The sequence below is a fragment of the Myotis nattereri genome, assembly GCF_964212035.1.
Source record: "Myotis nattereri genome assembly, chromosome: 2".
Classification (NCBI taxonomy): Eukaryota; Metazoa; Chordata; class Mammalia; order Chiroptera; family Vespertilionidae; genus Myotis; species Myotis nattereri.
In genome coordinates, this window is record NC_138076.1 from 109,511,708 (window position 1) to 109,533,931 (window position 22,224).

Sequence of the window (22,224 nt, forward strand, 5' to 3'; positions counted from 1 at the left end):
GGGCGCAGCTGTTGCCAAGACAACCCCTGCAGGACTGACTTCCTTCCGCTTGGGCGTGGTGGTTCTGGACGTGATGAACACCACCAAGGGTTTTTATAAAAGTAGGTTATATATTACTATACATTTATTAATCACATATATTAACTTTCAGCTTTTTGAGGACGGGATCATTTCCCCACTTTTACCGCATAGTGGGTGTTCAGTAAGTACTAAATGATTGAATTATTAAATCATTAAGGGCCAGCTAAGCTGCCTTAACAACCAAAGACAGGAACTTAAGGTTCTCTTTCTAAATAAGAGTAGTGTGCTGACTGAGATACTTTATAAGTAATTACCAAGCTGTAAGAGCTAATGTAACTGTGCCCAAAGGGCTCTTCAAGCTCAGAGGTTAGAGCAACAATTAGATATCAAAATCTAGAGTAATTGATTGGGTCTAAAAGAGCAAAAATACATTTTTAGGAAAACTAAGTATTTTTTCAGTCAGTCAGCATGAACTTACTGAGTATTTACTGTTTGTAAGACTGGTAGGCAATGGGAATAAAAAAAAGAGGGGCTTTACATTTAAAAGGAAAGACAGATGATAAGTAAACAAATAATTATAAATTGTGATAAATTTTAAAAAAGGAACATGATGTGGTAGAGCATAACAATAAAAGCTATTAGAAAAAAAGCTATTTTAGATAGTATGATCAAAGAAGTCTTCTCTGAAGAAGTGCCATTTAAGCCGAGACCTTTATGAGTATCTCTTTCACTAAAGTATAAGGTTCTTGAAGGAAGAATCTTTGTGTTTTTTAAAAAATACATTTTATTGATTTCAGAGAGGAAGGGAGAGGGAAGGAGAGATAGAAACATCAATGATGAGAGAGAATCATTGATCAGCTACCTCCTGCATGCCCCACACTGGGGATTGAGCCTGCAACCCGGGCATGTGCCCTGACCAGGAATCCAATCATGACCTCCTGGTTCATAGGTCGATGATCAACTGCTGAGCCACGCCAGCCAGGCAAGAATCTTCATTGTTTATTGCTGTGTCCTTATTAGCTACAGTCAGACCTAGTGTATAATGGACAGATTGCTAAATACTAGAATGAATGAATGAATGAATGGTGAGGAGGAGGCAGCATATGAAGAGCTGGTAGGTGTCCTGCTGTGTATAACTAAGTGGTTAGAGTGTCAGTCTGTGCACTGAAGGGTGGTAGGTTTGATTTCCATATCTGAGTTGCAGGTTCAATCCCTGGTCCTGGTCAGAGCGCATGCGGGAGGCAACCAATCAGTGTCTCTCCCACATTGATGTTTCCCTCCCTCCCTCCCCCTCTCTCTAAAAATCAATGGAAAAAATATCCTCAGGTGAGGATTAACAACAACAAAAAGAGCTGGTAGGCGACTTTGTTTCTGTTCATCTTTTTAAAAAGAAAATATCTTTCCATCACTTCTTTGGCAACACTTCAGAGTTTGTCAGCTACAAAACGAAGTTCCTGCTCATTTGCATGGTATACAAAATGCTTCCTAAACTAAAATCTTACCAACTTCATCTCCATTGCTTCATCCTGGAATTCTGTATTCAAGTAATATATTACCCTGAGCACACTATTGTCACATCGTTGTGCTTCTATACCTTGTTCTTTTTGCCAGGATTCTCTTTCTCTATCTTCCGGAAAGATTCCTGTTAATCTTTCAAAACCCAGGTTAGATACCACTTCTCCCAGGAAACTTTTATTGACAGCTCCCACCCCCAAAGGAGCTTTTAGCTTACCTTGTAAAGTTAATGTTGTATTTGTTATGCTGATTTGTAATTTGCAGTTCTCTGTTTACATGGATAACATTTCTACTAGACTTGCCTTAGCTGGTTTGGCTCAGTGGCTAGAGCGTTGGCCTGCAGACCAAAGGGTCCCAGATTCGATTCTGGTCAAGGGCACATAACTGGTGTATATTTTTAGTCTTTGGACCCTTAATAACTGGGACAGTGCCACGCTCTTTCTTGGTATTTAATGTATATTTAAATTAAAACTGAACACAGAACCTAAAATGATATTTCATAGTTTGAATTATGTTCAGTAGTTTTTAATGGAAAATAGACTTCTAGTAATAATTTCAAAACACTAATTCATTTTGAATTTTGTTTTATTCCATTCCTCATCTAAAATTTGGGCATTTCTTGAGATTTTCATTTGGTGTTAGTTTTCATAATTTGTAACCTTAATTCTTTTTTTTTTTTAAATATATTTTATTGATTTTTTACAGAGAGGAAGGGAGAGAGATAGAGAGTTAGAAACATCGATGGGAGAGAAACATCGATCAGCTGCCTCCTGCACATCTCCCACTGGGGATGTGCCCACAGCCCAGGTACATGCCCTTGACCGGAATCGAACCTGGGACCCCTCAGTCCGCAGGCCGACGCTCTATCCACTGAGCCAAACCGGTTTCGGCTATAACCTTAATTCTTAAGGAAAAATAATTATGTTAAGGCCTGGAATACTATGATAGGCTACAGATAAGACAGCCCAGGGAAATTTGTTCAGATTTCACAAGGAAACTAAAATTTGGTTAGAACATCTTCTATCCAGATACGTATTTTAAGGTCATGTTACCAGCATTGGAGTTTTTGGGTTCCCCAAGATAGAAATCAAGAAGAACCCCCAGAGAAACTTCCAGACAGGTTTTTTAAAAATAGCTTTTTATTTTTAGATTATAGTTGATGTACAATAGCATATTAGTTTAAGGCAAGCATGTCAAAGTCGTGGCCCATATGCCTCATTTATTTGGCCCGTGTTAGCCTTTGAGTTTGACATGCTTGGTTCAAGGTGTATAGCCCAGTGATTAGACATTTATATAACTAATAAATCTAGTTACTCACCTGGCACCATACATAGTTATTACAGTTTTATTTACTATACTAGAGGCCTGGTGCACAAAAATTGTGCATTGGTAGGGTCCCTTGGCCTGGCACTGCCTGCTCACCTGCTCCACCATCCCTCCATAGTCCAGCTCTCATCGGGGCCCATTGGGGCAGGCAGTGCCTCCACTGCCGTGCGCTGCCAGCGCTGCGTTGCCAACGCCCACCATGTTCCATGCCGCCCCCTGGTGGTCAGCGCATATCTAACTCCCGGTCTGTCAAACTCCTGCCCATGGGGACAACTTGCATATTTGCCTTTTATTATATAGGATTCCCTATGCTGTACTTTACATCCCTGTGACTATTCTGTAACTACCATTTTGTACATTTTAATCCTTTACCTTTTTTACCAATTCCCTCAACCCTCCTCCCAACTGGCAGTCATCAAAATATTCTCTGTGTGTGTGACTTTGTTTCTGTTCTTCTTGTTCATTTAACTTGTTTTTTTGGATTCCACACATAAGGGAAATCATATGGCATTTGTCTTTCTCTGTCTGGCTTATTTCACTTAGCACAATTTCCTCTAGGTCCATCCATGTTGTTGCAGATGACTGGATTTCATTCTTTATTATGGCTGAGTCATATTCCATTATATATATGCATCACTTCTTTATTCATTCATCTTTTTTTATGTTTTTATTGATTTAAGAGAGAGGTAGGAAGAGGGAGAGATAGAAATATTAATAATGAGAATCATCTATCAGCTATATCCTACATACCCCCTACTGGGGATCGAGCCCCCAACTCAGGAATAGAATCATGTGCCCTGACCAGGAATAGAACCATGACTTCTTGATTTATGGGTCAACCCTCAACCACTGAGTCACACCGACAATGCTCCATTCGTCTATTGATGGACACTTAGGTTGTTTCCATATCTTGGTTATTGTAAGTAATGCTACAGCGAACATATGGATGTACAGTATATGTTGTTGTTATTAATCCTCACCGGAGGACATGCTTAAAGAGAGAAAGGGGGAGGGAGAGAGAGAGAGAGAGAAACATCTATCAGTTGTGTTCTGCATATACCCCAATCAGGGATTGAACTCACTACCCAGGTATGTGCCCTGACTGGGAATCAACCAACAACCGCTTGGTTCACAACCAACTGAGCCACTCTGGCAGGGCTATATAATGGGTGTACCAGTTAATCAGATTTTTTTCAATAGATGGAGTTACACATATGTTGATATATATGCGATTTGATATGTATGCTATTTTGTTGTATTGACAACAAGCTTCAAAACTTTATCTGTCAAATTTTCTGAAGGTGTTAACATCATAGAGATTTTTACACTTAAAAATGTCAAATTTTGTGCCCCCCAAAAAGAGCATTTGCTGGAAGTTTTAATTCATTATTTTGAAGAAAAGTGCTGCTGAATACTTTGGGAAGCTTATGGTGAACATGCTCCATCTCAAGATACTTGTGAACGCTGGTTTAAACGCTTTAAAAGTGATGAGTTCGATGTGAAAGACAAAGAACATCCAGGTCAACCGAAAAAGTTTGAAGACCAATAATTATAAACATTATAGGATCAAGATGCGTGCCAGACTCAAAAACAACTTGCAGAAAGATTAGACATTGCTCAGCAAACAATTTCCACTTGTTTATAAGCAATGGGAAAGATTTAAAAGGAAGGAAAATGGGTCCCACATCAACTGAACGAAAGACAGATGGAAATCCCAAAAATCACCAGTAAAATTTTGCTTCAATGGCACAAAAGAAAGTCTTTTTTGCATCGAATTGTGACTGGCGATGAAAAGTGGATTTATTTTGAGAATCCCAAATCCACAAAATCATGGGTTGATCCACGTCAACCAACAACATCGACTGCAAGGCCAAATCGCTTTGGAAAGAAGACAATGCTCTGCGTTTGGTGGGATCAGGAAGGTGTGTATTATGAACTTCTAAAACCAGGTGAATCTGTTAATACTGATCGCTACCGACAACAAACAATCAATTCGCACCACACTTTGATCGTGAAACAACCAGAATGGGCCAGAAGACATCGCAAAGTAATTTTGCTTCATGATGATGCACCATCACACACTTTAAAACCAGTTAAAGACATATTAAAAGATCTTGCCTTGGAAGTATTAACCCACCCATCGTATTCACCAGACCTTGCTCCTTCAGATTACCACTTGTTCTGATCGATGGCACACACACTTTCTGAGCAGCACTTCAAAACGTGGAAAATTGGGTCTCTGAATGGTTTGCCTCAAAACAAGAAAAGTTATATTGGGATGGTATCCACAAATTACCTGAAAGATGGGGGAAATGTGTAACTAGTGATGGACATTACTTTGAATAAAGCACTTTTGATGTTTCTCTTGAAATTATTGTGTGTTTTTTATTGCAAAATCCACCATTATTAACTGGTACACCTAGTATTTATTTTTTTAGTTTTTGGATATAAATACCTAGGAGTGGAATTGCTGGGTCCTTTCTTGCTTCTAGTTACAGCCTTTGTTTTAAAGTCTGTTTTGTTGCCATGGATAGGTGGCTCAGTTAGTTGGAGTATCGTTCCATGCACCAAAAGGTTGCAGGTTCAGTTCCCAGTCAGGGCCCATACCTAGGTTACGGGGAGTGTATAGAAGGCAATTAATGATCATTGTTTCTCTCTCACATCAATGTTTCTCTCTCTTTCCCCCCACTCCTCTCTCTTTAAAAATAATCAATAGAAACATATCCTTGGGTGAGGATCAAAAATAAATAAATTTTAAAAAATAAAAATAAAGTCTGTTTTGTCTGGTATAAGTATTGCTACCCCACCTTTTTCTCCCCCCTTTCCATTTTCATAAAATATCTTTTTCCATCCCTTTACTTTCAGTCTGTGTGTGTCAAAATACCTTTTTCCATTCCTTTCAGTTTGTGTGTATCTTTCAGTCTGAAACAAGTCTCTTGTAGACAACATGTAAGGATTTTATTATCCATTCAGCCACCATATGTCTTTTGAATGGAACATTTAATCCATTTGCATTTAAAGTACTTGTTGATAGATATGAGTTTTTGCCATGTTATTATTCCTATTTTCTGTCTTTCTCCTTCTTCTTAAAGAAGACATTTCTTGTTATACTGCTTTGGTGGTGATGAACTCCTTTAGCTTTTTCTTGTCCCAGAAGCTCTTTATTTGTACTTCAATTCTAAATTATAGTATTGCTGGGTAGAGTAATCTTGGTTGTAGGTCCTTGCTTTTCATCACTTTAAATATTTCTTGCCACTCTCTAATGGCCTGTAAAGTTTCTGTTGAGAAATCAGCCAACAGTCTTATGGACGCTCCCTTGTAGATAACTAACTGTCTTTGGCTGCTTTTTAGATTCTCTCTTTATCTTTAACCTTTGATATTTTAATTACGATGTGTCTTGGTATGGGCCTCTTTGGGTTTATCTTGTTTGGAACTCTTACCGGATTAGGGAAGTTTTCTGATATTATTTTTTCAAGCAAGTCTTCAATTCCTTGCTCTCTTCTCCTTCTGGTATCCCCCTGAAGCAAATGTCAGTACACTTAAAGCTGTCCCAGAGGCTCCTTACACTATACTCTCTCTCTCTCTTTTTTTAAATATATTTTTATTGATTTCAGAGAGGAAGAGGGAGGTAGAGAGAGATAGAAATATCAATGATGACAGAGAATCATTGATTGGCTTCCTCTTGCACACCACCTACTGGGGATCGAACCTGCAACCCAGGCATGTGCCCTAGAACGGAATCGAATCCGGCACCCTTCAGTCCATAGGCTGATGCTCTATCCACTGAGCCAAACCAGCTAGGGCTATGCTCTCTTTTTTGAATTCTTTCTCTGTGCTGTTCTGATTGGGTATTTTTTGCTTCCTTATATTCCAAATCAGTGATTTGATTCTTGGCTTCATCTACTCTACTATTGATTGATTCCCTTTCAGTTATTCTCCATTTTAGTTAGTGTGTTTTTTGTTGTTGTTGTTAATCTTCACCTGAGAATACTTTTTCATTGATTTTTAGAGAGAGTAGAAAGGGCGAGGGGAGACAGAGAGAGACAGAGACACATCGATTGGTTGCCTTCCTTATTCACCCCAATCAGAACTGGGGATCGAACTTGCAAGCCAGGTACATGCCCTTGACCGGGAATTGAACCTGTAACCCTTCAGTGTGTAGGTCAACGCTCTAACCACTGAGAAACACTGGCCAGGACAGTGTGTCCGTCATTTCTGACTGATTCTTTTTATGCTGTTGAAGTTCTCACTAAGTTCATTGGTGAACTAGTGTTATATAACTAGTGTTATTATAACTAGTGTTTTGAACTCTACATCTAGTAGATTGCTTGTCTCCATATTTTTTTTTAGTTTTTTTTAATTAATTAAATCTTTATTGTTCAGATTATTACATTTGTTCCTCTTTTTACCCCCCATAACTCCCCTCAACCCAGTTCCCACCCCACTCTCTTCCCTCACTCCCCACCCACTGTCCTCATCCATAGGTGCACGATTTTTGTCCAGTCTCTTCCTGCATCTTCCTCACTCCTTTCCCCCCCTAGAATAGTCAGTCCACTCCCTTTCTATGCCCCTGATTCTATTATAATCACCAGTTCATTATGTTCATCAGATTATTCACCTGATTTTCAGATTCACTTGATAGATGTGTATTTGTTGTTCATAATTTGTATCTTTACCTTTTTCTTCTTCTTCCTCTTGAAGGATACCTTTCAGCATTTCATCTAATACTGGTTTGGTGGTGATGAACTCCTTTAGCTTTTTCTTATCTGTGAAGCTCTTTATCTGACCTTCAATTCTGAATGATAGCTTTGCTGGATAAAGTAATCTTGGTTGTAGGTTCTTGGCATTCATCACTTTGAATATTCCTTGCCATTCCCTTCTGGCCTGCAAAGTTTCTGTTGAGAAATCAGCTGACAGTCGTATGGGTATTCCCTTGTAGGTAACTGAATTTCTTTCTCTTGCTGCTTTTAAGATTCTCTCTTTGTCTTTTGTTCTTGGCATTTTAATTATGATGTGTCTTGGTGTGGTCCTCTTTGGATTCCTTTTGTTTGGGGTTCTCTGCGCTTCCTGGACTTGTAAGTCTATTTCTTTCACCAGGTAGGGGAAGTTTTCTGTCATTATTTCTTCAAATAGGTTTTCAATATCTTGATCTCGCTCTTCTTCTGGCACCCCTATAATTTGGATGTTGGTACGCTTGAAGTTGTCCCAGAGGCTCCTTACACTATCTTCGTATTTTTGGATCCTTTTTTCATTTTGCTTTTCCAGTTGGGTGTTTTTTGCTTCTTCGTATTTCAGATCGTTGACTTGATTCTTGCGATCCTCTAGTCTGCTGTTGGGAGTCTGTACAATATTCTTTATTTCAGTCAGTGTATCCTTAATTTCTAGTTGGTCCTTTATCACAACCTTGAGGGTCTCATTAGATTTCTTGTAGGTCTCATTAAGTTTATTGGCAGTTTCTAGAAAATTCTTGAAAAACCTTAAAAGTGTGGTTTTGAACTCTATATCCAGTAGTTTGCTTTCCTCCATTTCTGTCATTTGTGTCCTTTTCTTTGTCTACGCATTTTTTATGCTTCCCTGTGTTGATAAAGTGGTTTTCTGGGCTAAGTGTCCTCTAGGGCCCAGTGGTTCAGCCTCCCCAATTACCTGAGGAGGACACTTTTGGTGCACCCCCTTGTGGCCTTTGTGCACAGTCTTGTTGTAGTTAAACCTTGATTGTTGTAGGTATCACTGGGAGGAATTGACCTCCAGGCCAATTGGCTGTGAGAATCAGCTGTGTCTGCAGTGGGAGAACTTCTGTGCTGGAGACACCCCTCCGGGGCAAGACTTGCTTCAATGGGGCTTTGGTGCTCACTGAGTCTGCCCCCTGAGTGTGTCCTTTATGGTTCCACGGAGCTGCAAACTGGATGGTCCCACTCTGACTTCTGGGCTTCCTGGCTCCTGGATCTCTAGGGAGGTGCTAATCTAGCCTCTGCCTTAGGCTATCCAGCAAAAGCCTCCCTGCAGGACTTGGGCGGGGCGGGTCTCACGGGATCGACAGGGCGGGGCTAGCAGTTATGGCTGCTCTCAGAGGCCCCGCTTCTCAGTGTCCCAGCAATTGCTGTAAGCCCCTCCGAGAGAAAGCTGCCCTCAAGTTCTGACCGATGCCAGACAGTCCCGCTTCTCCCATATGAGTCTGGGTCCCCAGAGACTCGCCCAGAACTGCAGCTCAGAGCCTGAGACTCCCTCCCAGTTGAAAACGACAACCGCGCCCTCAGCCGCCAGCCCGCTCTGTGTGCGCCTCTGTACCTCAGTATTTTACTTCCGCACTGGGCCTCCTCTGAGTCTCGATATGCTTTTCTCTTTCCTTCTAGTTGTAGAATTTCCACTCAGCCAGCCTTCCTGTGGTTCTGGATGATGTCTGTTCTGTCTTTTAGTTGTATTTTTGAAGTGGTTGTTCGAGGCAGCAAACTCTGGTGTTTACCTATGCCGCCATCTTGGTTTCTCCTCTGAAACTCCTTTTTAGTTTTTTACTGGAGTTTTCTGTTCTTTCATTTGGGACATATTTCTTTGTCTCCTCATTTTGACAGTCTTCCTGTGTTTGTTTCTATGTATTAGGTGGAGCTGCTGTGTCTCCCAGGCTTGGTAGAATGGCCTAGTGTTGTAAGTGTTCTATGGGATCCAATGGCACAGCCTCCTCAATCACCTAAGCTGGGTCCTCAAGGTGCACACCCCAGGTAGGCCATGTACACCCTCTCCTCTTGTAGTTGAGCTTTGATTGCTGTTAGCACATCAATGGGAGGGATTTATTCCCAGGCTGATTGGCTTCCACAACTGGCTGCGACCATTGTGGATGACCTGCTATGCAGCAGTTCACCTCACGGTGCAAGACTCATTTCAGGGGGTCTTTGGTGCCCACTAAGTCTGCCCCTTGCATGTATCACTTGTGGAGGTTGTTGTATGGTGCTTTGGCATGGTCTGAAGCTGTCCAGTGGGTGCGCTGGCTCTGTGGCATCTCAGGAAGTGTACTCAAATCTCAGCGGCCTATGTCCTGCACACATGTTTGTAGGTATGACCTACAAACCTGTCTGAAGATGGATGCTACTTGTGCGGGGACTGGAGGTTCCTGGGAGAATCCAAGCTGAGAGAGGCCAGCTGCTGCTAGTGCCAGTCCTGGGGCCACAGCGAGAGGTATGGCATACATAGAGGCCAGATGATGCTTGTTTGAGAGATAGTAGGGAAGTCCAAAGCATGAACCAAAATAGGCTGTTTGCATGGAAAAGCCATTGGAAACGGCATGGGTGGGCCCACAATTTAGGTGGGGCGGGGCCTCAGGAAATCAGCAAGGAGGGGCCAACACTGTTAGCCAGGTTGATAGAGACTCATATATAGTGCCTGCCTGCTGGCTTTGTGGGGGGAGCGCTCAGAAAAGGAACGATGGCCTCTGCTGGCACTTCTGTCTGGGAGAAAGCTGCCCCTCCAACCATCACCCTGACACCAGACAATTCAGTCCCTCCTTGTATCTCCTTGTACGACACCTTTCGAGCTGCTGCCCCAGCTTTGGAGCTCAGAGAGAGTGAGTTCATCAGCAAGTTTGTGTGTGGACTCTTTAAGAGGAACATCTGGCTGGATCACCAGGAGTCCTCTCTCCCACTCAGCCACAATCCCTGCTGGTTTTCACAGCTGAAGTTATGGGCACCAGAACCCTCTACTGGGGGGCATAGTGTGGGGCTGGGACCCTCATTCCTCAGGAGGGTCCTCCACAGGCAAGATAACCTTTCTGATATTTAACAAACTGGGACCAGTCTGTTCCATGTCTTCACCTTTTTTACCAGTCTTGTAGTGGCTTTTTCATCATATCCTTAGTTGTTGGACTTCTGTTCAGCTAGATTTCAGGCAGTTCTGAATGATGGTTGTTCTGTATTTTAGTTGTAATTTTGATGTGATTGTGGGAGGAAACAAGTACAGAGTTTACCTACACGTCCATCTTGACGAGAAATCTCTCAGATTTTATTAAGCTTTTGCTTGAGCACAAGGGAGGCAGCACAGAGGAAGATACTTCAAACTGGTTCTGCTTGGCAGCTTTGATAAGCTGGGAACAGAGTGGGCTTATGTGAAAAAAAACAGGCTTTTTTGAGAAAGGTGGGCTTGTGGAATTTTCCATTTCAGGTTCTGTCTACTTCCTCCTGCTGTCAGGTTGCTTAACAACTATCTTTGTTCCTGGGCTGTGAGGGCCAAGATGTTGAACTATTCATTACTGCCATCCTACAAAGGTAGTATAGCGGTCAAACTTTGATCAACTGTGTATGTAGTTTAAGCATCTGCACTTAGAAAGGATATAAAATCAGCTAGCTCTGCGTTTTTGAGAAGGGAATGGAAGGGTGGTGAAATTTTTGCCTCCTTGATTTCCTCTGGCCATCTGGTGTCCTTGGAGCCCTTTGCTGTCTCAGCCATACCATAAGATTTTTATTCTCTGCTTATGAATGTTTCAGAGACATGCCTTTCAGGGAAGAACTTTCTAACAAATTATATATATATGTGTGTGTGTGTGTGTGTGTGTGTGTGTGTGTGTGTGTGTTTTAAAGAATGGGCCATCTTACAACGTAGGTAAATATTTCTGTACCTGAAAATTTCAAGAGGGGGTGGAACTTGGAAATGTGGTCTGAAGATTCCTCCCTGCCTGAGGTTAGATAAGTGACCACAAATCTCAACTGTAAGATCACAGGAATCTTTCCTGACTTCTTTCTGTCCTCTTTATTTGTCTGTGTTGCTTCTTGTTTTTTATAAGTAGTTTGGGATTTCTTATGCCATCAAGATTGGATTGGGGGAGCTAGGCCAGGTAATCTAAATACATTCCTCCACTTCTTACACTGTGATGTTTTGGTCAGGTTAGAGTAATGGTCTTTAAAAAGCAAGAACATGTATTTTATATCAGTAGTACCAAGGGAAACATGCTAGAGTAGAACTCAAAAGACTTGTATTTAATTATAGAAGAAACCATAGGCAGCACAATCTCAGACATCTCTCATAGCAATATGTTTATGGCTACATCTCCCAAGGAAACTAAGGAGAAAATAAACAAATGGGACTCATCAAAATAAAAAGCTTCTGCACAGCAAAAGAAACCATAAACAAAATGAAAAGGGAGCCCACTATATGGGAGAACATATTTGCCCATGATGTATCTGATAAAGGGTTAATATCCAAGATATATAAAGAACTCATATAACTTAACAAAAGGAAGACAAACCAATTAAAAAGTGGGCAAAGGACCTAAATAGACACTTCTCCAAAGTGGACATACGGATGGCCCAGAGGCATATGAAAAAAATGCTCAAAGGCACTAATCATTTGAGAGATTCAGATTAAAATGACAAAAGGACTTGCATGCATGCATATGAGCATAACCAATGGACACAGTATGGGGGTGAGGGCATGTGCTGGGGGGTGGGAGTGGCCGGGGAGAGGTCAATGGGGGAAAAAGGAAACTCATGTAATACTTTAAACAATAAAGAATTTAAATTTAAAAAAAAATAAAACATCAGTGAGGTATCACCTCATACCTGTCAGAAGGATCCCATCAACAAATCAACAAATGACAAGTGCTGGTGAGGATGTGGAGAAAGGGAACCCTAGTACACTGCTGGTGGGAATGCAGACAGTGCAGCCATTATTGAAAACAACATGGAGTTTCCTCAAAAAATTAAATATGAAACTGCCATTTGAACAAGTAATCCCACTTCTAGGATAAGAATATATATCCTAAGAAACCCAAAACACCAATCAGAAAGAATGTATGCACCCCTATGTTCATAGCAGCACAGTTTACAATAGCTTAAGATCTGGAAATAGCCCAAGTGCCTATCAGTAGATGAGTGGATAAAAAAGCTGTGGTACATTTATACCATGGAATACTATGCAGTAGTAAAAAAGAATCTCTTACCCTTTGATGCAGCATGGAGGGACCTAGAGCGAATCATGCTAAGTGAAATAAGTCAGTCCGAGAAAGACAAGTACCACATGATTTCACTCATATGTGAAATCTAAGTAACAAAATAAACTGATGAGCCCTAGCCGGTTTGGCTCAGTGGATAGAGCCTTGGCCTGTAGACCAAAGGATCCTGGGTTCAATTCAGGTCAAGGGCATGTATCTTGGTTTCAGACTTCTCCCCAGCCCAGGCCCTCGTCAGGGCTCGTGCAGGAGGCAACCAATTGTGTTTCTCTCACACCGATGTTTCTCTGTCTCTCCCACTCTCCCTAAAAATCAGTGGAAAAATATCCTTGGGTGAAGGTTAACTAACTAACTAACTAACTAAATAAATAAATAAACTGATGAAGGGAGTGGATCCAGAGACCTGGAAGCATGAAACGGAGTGAGGAATCATGGAGGGAAGGCGGGGGTGGGAGGAGGGTAAGTGGAAGGGAGGTAATCAACCAAAGACCTTGTATGCATATATGCATAACTCATGGAAACAGACAATAGGGTGATGAAGGCCTAGGGTGAGGGGTGGGGGCAGGCTAGAAGTGGTTAATGGGGGATAAAAGGGGACATATGTAATACTTTCAACTAATTATTTTTTTAAATGAATTAAAAAAAAGAGACATTTAATAGCAGCTCTGCCATTAATTGTATAGTCTCACACAGTTCCCTGAGCTTCTTGGGATCAGTTTCCTCAACCATAGCTCTTTCTTTTATGCCAAAGTATTGCCTTGTTTATAACAAAACTAGAGGCCTGGTGCACAAAAATTTGTGCACTTGCGGGGGGGGGGGGGTCTCTCAGCCCAGCCTGTGGCCTCTCGCAGTCTGGGACCCCTCAGGGGATGTCCACCTGCTGGCTTAGGCCCGCTCCCTGGGGGATCAGGCCTAAGCTGGCAGTCAGACATCCCTCTGGCAGCCCGGCAGCTCTTGGGGGATGTCCACTTGCCAGCGGGGAACAGGCCTAAGCTACAATCGGACATCCTTAGTGCTGTTGAGGAGGCAGGATAGGCTCCTGCCACCACTACTGAGCTGGCAGCCATCAGCCTGGCTTGTGGCTGAGCAGAGCTCCCCTTGTGGGAGCGCACTGACCACCAGGGGGCAGGACCTGAATTGAGCGTCTGCCAACTCGTGGTCAATGTGTGTCATAGTAACCAGGCATTCCCAGTTATTCTGCTGTTAGGGTAAATTTGCATATTACCCTTTTATTATATATAATAGAGACCTGGTGCACGGGTGGGGGCTGGCTGGTTTGCTCTGAAGGGTGTCCCAGATCAGGGTGGGGGTCCCACTGGGGTACATGGACAGCCTGGGTGAGGGGCTGAGGGCCGTTTTCAGGCTGGCCATGCCCCCCGGTGACCCAAGCTCCCAGCCTATTCTTTTTTTTTATGGCATTTATTTATGTTCTATAATTGAAACTTTGTAGCCTTGAGCGGAGCCGAGGGCCAGCCAGGGCAGGCGGGAAGCTTGGCTTCCTCCATTGCCGGGGGCAACCCAGGCTTCCTGCTCACTCCAGCTCCGTGGCCGCCGCTATCTTAGTTGGGTTAATTTGCATACTAGCTCCTGATTGGCTGGTGGGCATGGCTTGAGTGTAGTGGAGGGACAGCTAATTTGCATGTTTCTCTTTTATTATATAAGATAGGCTACATTGATAGGCTAATACTGTTATTGCTGATGAGGCATTAAGGGTATGGGGAGTTGGTATTTGAGTTAACAGGCAGACCAAAATATCTATATATATGAAAGCCTAAGTGACATAACCAGACACCTGGAGAGGAGGAGCAGCGACACATGCAGCTCACTCCCCTCCAAAGAGCAGCAGCCACGCAAGCAACCCACCCCCATCCGAGGAGCAGAAGACTTGCAATCAACCTGTACAAGTCCAAGGAGCAGTAGCCCCACAAGCAGCCCACCACATCAAAGGAACAACAGCAGCCTCCATTCAAGGAATAGCAGCCACGTGAGCAGACCTCCCCAGTTCAAGGAGTAGCGGCTGCGTGTGTAGCCTGCCCCCACCCAAGGAACAGCAGCCTCGTGATCAGCACACCCTCTGTCTGAGGAACAGCAGCTGTGCGAGAAGCCTCCCTCCCACCAGCCAGAGAAGCCACCATGGCTGTAAACAGCACCCACCAGAGGAGCTGCTGCCAACTGAGGAGCAGCTGCTACCACAACCGCCCGAGGAGCAACCGCAGCCCAAGGAGCCACAACCACCCAAGGAGCAGCCCCTAAATGACTCAACATCTAGATCTGTTGGTGAGATCAAACATGGGTAGACAAAAAAAAACCCAAAGGAAAGAAGAGAAGGACTCGCCAGAAAAGTGGGTAAGTGAAACAGAGGCATGAAACATGTCAGAAAAAGAATTCAGATTAAGGGTCCTCGAGTGCATAAAACACATGGAGGAAAAAATCAACAACTTATGCAAGAATAAAAAAGAAACGGATGAAAAAATCAAAAAATTATGTAAGAACCAAGAAGAAATGAAGAGTGATATAGCTGCAATAAAAAACATCATTGAAAGTTTCAACAGTAGACTAGGAGAAGTTGAGGACCAAATTAGCGAATTAGAAGACAGGGAAACAAAACACACCCAAACGGAACTGCAATTGGAGAAAAAAAATAAAAGACAGAAAGAGAGCCTAAGGGAGCTATGGGACAACATGAAACGAAACAACATATGAATAATAAGGGGTGCCAGAACAACAGAAAGAGGAACAAGGTTTAGACAACCTATTCGAAGAAATGATATCAGAAAACTTACCTGAGGTGGGGAAGAAAAAAGTCACACAAGCACAGAGAGTCCCAAACAAGATGAACCCGAAAAGACCCACGCCGAGACACATCATAATTACCATGGCAAATGTTCAGGATAAAGAGAGAATCGTAAGGCTGTAAGAGAGAGATGGAAACCTACATACAAGGGATCTCCCATTAGATTATCAAATGATTTCTCAACAGAAACACATCAGGCCAGAAAAGAATGGACGGAAATTTACAAAGTGATGCAAAGCAAAGGACTCAATCCAAGAATACTCTATCCAGCAAGGCTATCATTCAAACTTGAAGGGGAAATAAGAAGCTTCACAGCCAAAAAAGGCTAAGGGAGTTTATCACCACCAAGCCAGCAATGCAAGAAGTGCTAAAGGGTCTGATGTAAAAAGAAGAAATAAAAAGCTAAGAAAGAAAACAGGCACAAAAAATAGAAATGCCTACAAACAAGTACCTTTCAATAATAACTTTCAACGTAAATGGATTAAATGCTCCAATCAAAAGACATCGAGTGGCTGAATGGATAAAAAAACATGACCCATATATTTGCTGTCTACAAGAGACCCACCTCAGAATAAGGGACTCACACAGACTGAAAGTGAAGGGATGGAAAAATACCTTTCAGGCAAATGCAAATGAAAAGAAAGCTGGGGTAGCAATACTTATATCAGACAAAATAGACATCAAAGAAAAGGCCATAACAAGACGTAAGGAAGGCCACTTCATAATATTAAAGGGATTGATACAACAAGAAGATAAAACCCTGATAAACATATATGCACCCAATGCAGGAATACCCAAATACATAAAAAAAACTCCTGGAAGATATCAAAGGAGAGATTGACATCAATACAATCATAGTAGGGGACTTTAATACACCACTGACATCACTGGATAAATCCTCTCGACAAAAAATCAGCAAAGAAACAGCAATCCTAAATGACTCACTAGATCAGATGGACTTAATTGACATATTCAGAACATTTCACCCCAAAACCACGGAATATACGTTCTTCTCAAATGCACATGGGACATTTTCAAAAATAGACCACATACTGGGTCACAAGCAAAGTCTCCCCAAATTCGAGAAGATTGAAATCATACCAAGCATCTTCTCAGATCACAATGGCATTATATTAGAAATAAACTACAATAAAAACAACCCAAAATACTCAAAAACTTGGAAGCTGAATAGCATGTTATTAAATATCGATTGGGTTACCGATGAGATCAAGAAGAAGTTAAAAACATCCTGGAAACTAATGACGATGAAAACGAAACAATCCAAAACCTATGGGACACAATAAAAGCATTCCTGAGAGGGAAGTTTATAGCCCTACAGGCCTATTTCAAAGAACAAGAAAAGGAGAAAACCAAGATGGCGGCATAGGTAAACACCGGAGTTAGCTGCCTCGAACAACCACTTCACAAATACAACTAAAAGACGGAACGAACATCGCCCAGAACCACAGGAAGACTGGCTGAGGGGAAATTCTTCAACTAGAAGGAAAGAGAACAGCATACGAGACTCAGAGGAGGCGCAGTGCGGAAAATACTAAGGTGCGGAGGTACCCGCGGAGCGGGCTGGTAGCTGAGGGCGCGATTGTCGTTTTCAATCTGGAGGGTGGCTCAGGCCCTGAGCTCCAGTTCTGGGCAAGTCTCTAGGGACCCAGACTCAAACGGGAGAAGCAGGATTGTCTGGCATCGGTCGGAACGCGAGGGCAGCTTTCTCTCCGAGGTTTGCAGTGGTTGCTGGGACTCTGAGAGGCAGAGCCTCTGGGGACGGGACTGAGAGCAGCCATAACTGCTCCCTCCACCCACCCTGTTGATCCTGTGCGACCCGCCCCGCCCAAGCCCTGTGCAGAGCCATTTGCCAGATAGCCTCAGGCAAAGGCTAGATTAGCACCTCCCTGGAGGACAGAAGTTTTCCCACTGTAGACACAGCTGATTCTCACAGCCAGTTGGCCTGGAGGTCAAATCCCCCTAGTATTAACTATAACAATGAAGGCTTAACTACAAGACTGGGCACACAGACCACTAGGGGGTGCACCAAGAAAGCATAAAAAATGCGGAGACAAAGAAACAGGACAAAACTGTCAATGGAGGATATTGAGTTCAGAACCACACTTTTAAGGTCTCTCAAGAACTGTCTAGAAGCCGCCGATAAAGTTATTGAGATATTCAAGAAATCTAATGAGACCCTTGATGTTGTGATAAAGAACCAACTAGAAATTAAGCATACACGGACTGAAATAACGAATATTATACAGACTCCCAACAGCAGACCAGAGGAGCGCAAGAATCAAGGCAAAGATTTGAAATGCGAAGAAGCAAAAAACACCCAACCGGAAAAGCAAAATGAAAAGCAAAATAAGAAGATAGTGTAAGGAGCCTCTGGGACAGCTTCAAGCGTACCAACATCAGAATTATAGGGGTACCAGAAGATGAGAGAGACCAAGATATTGAAAACCTATTTGAAGAAATCATGACAGAAAACTTCCCAAGTCCAGGAAGCGCAGAGAACCCCAAACAAAAGGAATCCAAAGAGGACCACACCAAGACACATCATAATTAAAATGCCAAGAGCAAAAGACAAAGAGACAATCTTAAAAGCAGCAAGAGAAAGAAACTCAGTTACCTACAAGGGAATACCCATACGAATGTCAGCTGATTTCTCAACAGAAACTTTGCAGGCCAGAAGGGAGTGGCAAGAAATATTCAAAGTGATGAATGCCAAGAACCTACAACCAAGATTACTTTATCCAGCAAAGCTATCATTCAGAATTGAAGGTCAGATAAAGAGCTTCACAGATAAGAAAAAGCTAAAGGAGTTCATCACCACCAAACCAGTATTAGATGAAATGCTGAAAGGCATCCTTTAAGAAAAGGAAGAAGAAGAAAAAGGTAAAGATTCAAATCATGAACAACAAATATGCATCTATCAACAAGTGAATCTAAGAATCAAGTGAATAAATAATCTGATGAACAGAATGAACTGGTGATTATAATAGAACCAGGGACATAGACAAGGAATGGACTGACTATTCTTGGGGGGGACAGGGGTGTGGGAGATGCGGGAAGAGACTGGACCAAAATTGTGCACCTAGGGATGAGGACCGTGGGGGTGGGGGGAGGGGTAAAGGCAGAGGGTGGGGTGGGAACTGGGTGGAGGGGAGCTATGGGGGAAAAAAAAGAGGAACAAATGTAATAATCTGAACAATAAAGATTTACTAAAATAAAAAAATTAAAAAAAACAACAAGAAAAAATGTTAGTAAATCATCTAACTCTACATCTCAAAGAATTAGAGAGAGAGCAACAAGAAAAGCCCAGAGTTAGCAGATGGAAGGAGATCATAAAGATTAGAGCAGAAATAAATGACATAGAAACCAGAAAAACAATACATAAAATTAATGAAACCAAGAGCTGGTTCTTTGAAAGGATAAACAAGATTGATGAACCTGTAGCCCGGCTCACCAAGAAGCAAAGAGGGAGTACCTAAATAAACAAATCAGAAATGATAGAGGCGAAATAACAACAGACCCCACAGAAATACAAATGATTCTAAAAAATTCTATGGACAGCTCTACTCCAACAAACTAGACAACCTGGAGGAAATGGACATATTCCTAGAAAAATACAACCTTCCAAAACTCAATCAGGAAGAATCTAAAAATCTCAATAGGCCAATAACTATGGAAGTAATTGAAGCAGTCATCAGAAAGCTTCAGCAAACAAAAGCACAGGGCTAGATGGCTTCACGGGAGTTTTATCAAACATTCAAGAAAGAACTAAAACCTATCCTCCTTAGACTACTACAAAAAATTCAAGAGGAAGGAACACTTCCAAGCTCATTCTATGAAGCCAGCATCACCCTAATACCAAAACCAGGTAAATACAACAAAATGAAAGAGAATTACAGGCCAATATCCTTCATGAACATAGATGCCAAAATCCTCAACAAAATCTTAGCAAATCGGATCCAGCAGTACATCAGAAAGATCATACACCATGACCAAGTAGGATTTATCCCAGGGATGCAAGGATGGGACAATATCTGCAAATCAATAAATGTGATATATCACATAAACAAATTGAAAGAAAAAAACCACATAGTCGTATCAATTGATGCAGAAAAACAATTTGACAAAATTCAACACCCATTTTTGATAAAAACTCTCAGCAAGGTGGGAATAGAAGGATCATACCTCAACATAATAAAAGCCATATATGACAAACCCACAGCCAACATCATACTCAATGGACAAAAACTAAAACCATTTCCCCTAAGAACAGGAACAAGACAAGGATGCCCACTCTCACCACTCCTGTTTGGCATAGTACTGGAAGTATTGGCCATTGCAATTAGACAAGAAGAAGAAATAAAAGGCATCCTAATTGTAAAAGAAGAATTAAACTGTCCTTATTCGCAGATGACATCATATTATACATAAAAAACCCTAAAGACTCCATCAAAAAACTATTAGACTTAATAAATGAATTTGGCAATGTAGCAGGATACAAAATTAATGCCAAGAAATCTATGGCATTTCTATGTACCAATAGTGAACTTATAGAAAGAGAGACTAAAAAAGCTATCCCTTTTACCATTGAAGCACAAAAATTAAGATACCTAGTAATAAACTTAACTAAAGAGGTAACAGACCTCTACTCAGAAAACTACAGGACGTTGAAAAAAGAGATAGAGGAAGACATAAACAGATGGAAGAACATACCATGTTCACGGTTTGGTAGAATCAAAATGATTAAAATGTCCATACTACCCAAAGAAATCTATAAATTCAACGCACTTCCCATTCAAATACCAACGGCATATTTCACAGATCTAGAACGAACTCTCCAAAAATTCATCTGGAATAAAAAATGACCCCGAATAGCTGCAGCGATCCTGAGAATGAAGAACGAAGTAGGTGGGATCTCAATACCAGATATCAAGCTGTATTACAAAGCCACTGTTTTCAAAATTGCCTGGAACTGGCACAAAAACAGACATAGAGATCAATGGAGTAGAATAGAGAGCCCAGAAATCGACCCGAACCAATATGCTCAATTAATATTTGACAAAGGAGGCAAGAACATACAAGGGAGTCAAGACAGTTTCTTCAATAAATGGTGTTGGGAAAATTGGATAGATACATGCAAGAAAATGGAACTAGACCACCAACTTACACCATACACAAAAATTAACTCAAAATGGATAAAGGACTTAAATGTACGACGGGAAACCGTAAAAATACTAGAGGAATCCAAAGGCAACAAAATCTCAGACATATGCCAAAGCAATTTCTTCACTGATACAGCTCCTGAGGTATTGGAAAGTGAAGAGAAAATAAACAAATGGGACTACATCAAAATAAAAAGCTTCTGCACAGAAAAAGAAACCATCAATTAAGCAACAGGAAAGACCACTGCATGCGAGAACATATTTGCCAATGTTATCACCAATAAAGGTTTAATCTCAAACATTTATAGGGAACTCATTCAACTTAACAAAAGGAAGATAAACATCCCAATCAAAAAATGGGCAATGGACCTAAATAGACACTTTTCAAAAGAGGACATTCAGAAAGCCAAGAGAGATATGAAAACATGCTTAAAGTCAATAATCATCTGAGAGATGCACATCAAAACAACAATGAGGAACCACCTCACACCTGTCAGAATGGCTATCATCAACAAATCAACAAACGACAAGTGTTGTAGAGGATGTGGAGAAAAAGGAACATTCATGCACTGCTGGTGGGAATGCAGACTGGTGCAGCCACTATGGAAGACAGTAATGGAGTTTCCTCAAAACGTTAAAAATGGAACTCCCATTTGACCCAGTGATCCCACTTCTAGGAACATATCCCAAGAAAACAGAAACACCAGTCAGAAAGGATATATGCACCCCTGTGTTCATAGCAGCACAATTCACCATAGCTAAGATTTGGAAACATCCTAAGTACCCATCAGCAGATGAATGGATTAGGAAACTGTGATACATTTACATGATGGAATACTATGCTGCTGTAAAAAAGAAGGATTTCTTACCATTTGCAACAGCATGGATGGACCTGGAGAGCATTATGCTAAGGGAAATAAGCCAGTCAATGAAAGAAAAATACCACATGATCTCACTCAGTTATGGATAATTATGACCATTATAAACTGATGAGCCAAAATAAATACAGAGGCAGAGCAACATCGAACATATCGTCAAAGTACAACGGGAAGGCTGGGGCATGGGGGTGGGGTAAGAGATCAACAGAAGTACTTGTATGCATGCATACGAGCATAGCCAATGGACACAAGACACTGGGAGGCATGGGAGGCTAGGGGAGGGTCAAGGGGAGGGAAAAAAAAAGGAGACATATATAATACTCTTTGTAATACTTTAAGCAATAAAACAATTAAAAAAATAAAATAAAATATCCAAAACTAAAAATAAAAATAAAGTAAAAGCCTAAGTGACCGTTTCGTCTGAACGACCGGTCAACCTGTCACTATGATGCACACCACCATGGGGCCGTTTCTCAATGCAGGAGCTGCCCCCTGGCGGTCAGTGCGTTCCCACTGCCAACCTCCCGAGGTTTTTTCTTCTGGCCAGCAGGCCCCTGTCGGGACTGGGTGAGATGGCTCCAA

At 41.7% G+C, this 22,224-nt stretch overlaps 1 protein-coding gene across 2 annotated transcripts in view; it reads left to right on the forward strand.

Annotated features, from left to right (window-relative positions):
• The window catches only part of ZDHHC20 (zDHHC palmitoyltransferase 20), a gene marked incomplete at its 5' end in the record, with an annotated part of 85,132 nt that overhangs the window by 17,868 nt on the left and 45,040 nt on the right, over nt 1-22,224 (forward strand). The window lies entirely within an intron of this gene.